Raw genomic sequence first — 5,760 nt, 5'->3', positions numbered from 1 at the left:
GTTTCTAGGTTCTAAGTATTCATAAGCTGTCAGTGAAATCAATGACTGTGCGTGTGTTTTATCACTGCTTGAAAAAACATCATGAAACTATTTAGGATCTGAGTTTAGAAATACATAAGGTATAAATACCTTGGAAAAACTCTCCAAACAACTTTCTAACCTGTAACATTCAAATGCAGGTGCTATATAAACCAGTCACTGCTCTGATCTCCATACTCACAAGTTCATTTATTGTCTGTACAAGAATATATTGCAATTCATATTTATTTAACTTTTCTGACCTGTCACTATTTTGTTTATCTAAAACTATCATACCAATAAAAGACCATAATACAGAAACAGTAACAGAATAAAACTTAGTCAGTTGATCAAAAATACAATAAAAACAGTAATATTGTGAAATATTATTACAGTCAAAATAACTGGTTTCTATTTTAATATATTTTAAAATGTAATTAATTCCTGTGATGGCAATACACTTTTCCTGATCCCAAACCTTTAAGGGGTAGCTTATATCTCTCGTTCAAACAAATTTAATAAACATAAAACCTTGCCTTTCACTCTTCATCTCCTCATCTCTTTCATTAGCTTCGTTAATGTATACTTTAAACATGCTGTGGTGGTGCTGTGACCCATTTAAGCCAAATTGTCTCCCCCCCACACACACATAAAGCTTCTCTACCCCCCACATTTCACCCTGATGCCCTCTGCTCCAGTGGGGTAGAAAAAGGAAGAAATGCCCTGAGGGTCAGAGAAGCCATTCTGTTACTTATAGTTCCACTTAACACACTTACAGAGCAAAGCAAAACAACATGATTGCCTTATTTAGCCTTCATATATACACAAACACACTTCTATACAAATATAGTATATTATCAGACTATTGAAGTGTTATATAAAAATACAAACACATGCATACTGACACACACTCATGCTTGAACACACATGCCCCATTTCACTTGAATAACCAGCAACTACTGCAAGGTCTGCAATTCCCAAAGAATCTCCTGTATTTTACATGTTAATGTACTGTTTTTACATTTCAGAGTCTTGATTTATATGCTCAGTATTTGAAGAACAAGCTTGTCTGCTACTTATTCACCTAAACCACAAAGCTACTGCGCTTGGAAATCAATCGGACTGTGTGATAGCATAGCAGCCCGTTTTAAAGTGAGTTTATTGAGTCTAATAATCCATAGGTTAAACAGCATATGACAGGAGCGAGACAGATGCACATGATAAAGTCCAGATATGAGCTCTGAAAGGAGACAGGTAGTCTCTGTCCAGCCTGTTTCTGAGGGGGAGGCCAGTTATATGGTGGCGTAGGAAGAGTGTGGTTCATTGTTTGCACCTACAGTGAAGTATGCAGGAGTCTTTGTTTGGCCCGTCTGAGTTCCTCCACAGCGCACTCTAAGTTAATTCATTCATAAAGACACTAGACCACTAGGAGACCTCAGGCGACCGAGGAATCTGGCACCCCGTGTGCCATCTCTGTCTGACTGCAAACAGCTGAGACCCGCAACAGTGACCCCATGAGCCCAGACAACCTAGTGTAAATGTTAGTGGTCCAATGCTTCTAGGTCTTTCTTTCAGGTCTGATGGTTCTCAAACACATTTAAGGTGTCTGTATTATCTTTTCTCTTGTTTTCATTTGACTTTGCTGTCTTTCTTTTAAGTGTTTTCTCTTGTTATCTTTCCTCCGAATCTCAGCTCAGCTGCTTTTTCAGTCATCTCATCACAATGAATCAAATTCCACATAACTGTAGACCACACACAAACACATTCCTACACAGAAACACACACTGAACTATCCTGGAACTGCTCTTGTGTTTTAGTGTAAAACTTTTAAATGAGGCATATTATCCATAAGGTACCACAGCAGAACTTGACAAGGCTGCAAAACATTTCAGAGTGACTCTTACACACAAAATATCGGAGTATATTAACAGATCTGTACAATACATTCAGAACTAAAGCATACTGTCACTCAAGCTTTCTGCTTACAAAAAAAATGTTAATACTAAAGTCAATTTGTGACAGAACAGCAAAAATAGAGAGCAAACTAGGGAGATTTACTCCGTCCAGTGAGAAAATTCACACGCACACACAAAGGCAGCATGTGAGAGAGAGAATATACACTGATGGATCCTCCTCCTTGGCTTCCAAACATTTCTGTCTGGATGAAGGGTTTTACAACCACAGAACCATTTGTTTTAGAGACCTCTCAAAGCAAACCCCACATACACTTAAACACACAGCATATTGATTGTCCAACAAAGGCACATAAGACAGAATTTCAAAGCCTCTATGGCGAGTAAACCTTATTAACCTAGCAGTGTGGCATTTATCACTGTCAGCCGTCCACTCGAGCACATGGGACCCAGAGACTGTCCAACAGACAGACACTAATGTCTAATTGCAAAGACATCTCTGAAAGACAGTAAACAGCATGGAAATACAGTTGTTAGTGTGGCATACCTCACAGGTAAATCCTAGGTCCGTTTTTGTTACTCAGTAAAGTATCCTTACATCAGCAATTTGAATGTCTCCTAGCTCAGTTCATACAGGTAATGCCTCCTCCAAGTACTGGACGTAATCCTGCGTGTCTCTGTGTTTCTCATCTATTAGAACTCCACAACACACTCACTCCAACCATGTGAGGATGAGTCTGTCCACTGAGAGCGCAGAAAGGGGTGTGTGTGCACTCTCTCTCTCTCGCTTTCTTTCTCACCCATTTGCTTAACCCTCCCCGTTTCTCCATTTGCTTCTCCTCCCCCTTTCCTTCTCACCTCCCCCTCTTTCTCTCTTTCTCATTTCACCTCCTCTGGATCAACAGTATCTGCCAGCATGCATCCTGGGTCTTTGCCCCTAAGCTTTGAGACACCCCGTTTCCTTTTAAATTGCTTGCCTGTGAGACCCTAAGATAACACACTTGTGTACACAAGTCCCACACAAGCACAAACACGCATAATATGTGTGACACATTTTAATTATTTTACTATAAAGTAAAAAACATTTTTTTTTTTTACTATTTATTTTATTGGAATGCAATTAATATAAAGAGTTTAGTATAGTATAGTAATAAAAATGCATTAAAATGTACTATATACATGCATCATGTTGTGGTATTATGTAAGTAAAATATAAAACAAAATACAATTTAAAAAAAAACACTGAAAACAAAAAACAAACATTATGTTGTGGTATTATGTAGGAAAAATAATAATAAAATAAAAAAATTTCATTGCAACACATAATTAAGTAAGGTTATAGTTAAAACGAATTATAGTTTAAAAAGTTTTAATAAAAAAGTTTCACTGCTAAAGTTTTATGTACTCATGCTTTGGGAAAATTGTATGTAACAAAAAGAAAAAAACATTATGCCAATAAAGTATTTCCATGTCATGTCTAATTTACAACCCATGCTTTTTGTCAGATTTTAGAAAGTAAGTATTTTCAATGTTGCATTGATTGAACTATCAACACCAAGATATACAACAATGCAATCTATTGAACAAACTGTACTTCTCCCTCACAACCCCATTTGTGTAAAATTGAATATGGCCTGACCAAAGTCCATAACACATTACTTATCAGACCTACAGGCCTATAGAGAGAACTTTGCTTGTTTTCCCTTTGGATTTATGGCAGAAAACAGAGATATTGTGCAATGCTGCGGGTCATATTCGCCTCTGGCTAGTATATCAGTGGGAGAGGGGGGCGTGGGAAACTCCACACTGATCCTAGTTGTGGAGATCAGGGATTTAACCCACGGCAAGCTGCTGAGAGCCGCCACTGCACAAAGGACTAGTATTATTATTTCCGAGATCCCACTGTAAATGGTGGTCAATGAGTAACTAGTGCTTACAAAACCTACTGAATAGAACCCATAGGAGTATGTATGCATGTGCATTCCACAGAACTAACCCCTTCATGCTGTTGTGCCACAATACAGAGAGAGTTGGAGATCAGGACACTAATGATCAGATTATACTCAGCCTGGACAAGGGGAAAAAAAAAGTTTTACAGCCTCTGTCTGGGTTTCAAACAAGTTTAGATAGGCTAGATTTAAACAAATGCTACATATTTATAGACATGCACAATCACAAGCAGATATGCATACACCGTCACAGGCTTAGAGATGAGCAATCAGTGACAAACAGAAACATTAGGCTGGTTGTCACTCTGATAAAGTGTCTCTGGGTAAGGCTTAGGATGAGAGTGACCTGGAGTTAGACCAAAAATTGCTATTCACAATCATTTCTGATTAGTGAACTAATCATTCTTTAGGAACGGATCTTTTCTTTGTCATTTTGAATCAGTTCACTAAACCAGACTGAATGATCCCTTTATGAAATGTACTGATTTACAGGCATTATTCACACACCTCCCTACCCCCCCTCGACTGGATAATTGAGTCAATGGCTTGAGAACCAAATTGAAGAACAGACTCAGTTTGTTCCTTACACAAAGCTATCGTATGGCTTCGTATCGTATCGTAAGCTCGAACCCTTCAGTCTCCATTTTTTGAAAATAGGATGGGCATTACAATATATTTAAATTCGAAGAGATTTTAAAGGGACATGCATCATCGCACAGCACCTGGTGGTTTTAAGGTGCATTCTCCTGAAATGCATCTTAGAACTGGTTCAATACTTCACCGACCGTGAGAGCCGAACATGTCTGTGCACGAAGAAGGGCGTGGAGAAATGGATGATGTCTTGACTGCTTTTCATTACCAACTAAACAACTTCTCAGAAATAAGCCGACACACCTTCACTCCTCGGGGTGTTGGTGACATTCACACAACAAACAGGCTCCATGGAATCACAATGACGTTTGTATCTAGGATTTACGTTTGGTGATGATTTACCCACAAACACAAGTTCTTCCCTACCGACCACCGTATCTATATGTGTAGAGTTCTGCTAACCCATTGGCTAAACATCAGTCACTGCTGACTGGCAGACTGCCATTCTAGAATGATTTGAATAAAGCCGCCATGAACGTGTTTAGACAAGTACACAGAATAACGAATCGAGGTGTGAGATGCTCCACCTATATTCTGTTCTCAAGTGTCTAGCACATTGTCAGTCAGATTTTTAAATACACATACCTAAAATAAACCTTCTCAAACACACATTCGTAAGTGTTATCATAACTTCCTGCAAGTACAAAGTTATTCTTGATCAAGAAAAAACATGCTCAATATAAAATATATATATTTTTAAATTAATACTTTTAAATGACGGTAAAGACATTTATACAGTTGTTTCTATTTCAAATAAATGCTATTCTTTTTTATCGACATTATAATGTTTTCGACATAATAAGAAATGTTTATTGAGCACCAAATCCAGCATGTTAGAATGATTTCTGAAGGATCATGTGACACTGAAGACTGGAGTAATGATGCTGAAAATTCAGCTTTGCCATCACAGGAATAAATTACACTTTAAAATACATTTCAGTTGAAACCAGTTGTTTTAAATTATAATATTACACAATATTACTTTTTTTTATAAAATAAATTTAGCCTTGGTGAGCATAAGAGACTCCTTTTAAAATGAAATGTAAAAAATACATAAAAAAAACAAATAAACAAAAAACATTAAATATGTTGTTCAGTCAATAAATTCATTACAATAATCGTCCACTAATTTTCAGTGGGCAAAAAACAACAACATATAGAACAACCTTTACAACATAGTGCAGATACCCAAAGTCTTGTTGTTTTTTCCATATGACATTAAATATGGA

Source organism: Rhinichthys klamathensis, unplaced genomic scaffold, assembly GCF_029890125.1.
Source record: "Rhinichthys klamathensis goyatoka isolate OS25496 unplaced genomic scaffold, OSU_Roscu_1.1 h1tg000050l_1, whole genome shotgun sequence".
Classification (NCBI taxonomy): domain Eukaryota; kingdom Metazoa; phylum Chordata; class Actinopteri; order Cypriniformes; family Leuciscidae; genus Rhinichthys; species Rhinichthys klamathensis.
This window is presented reverse-complemented; position numbering follows the sequence as displayed.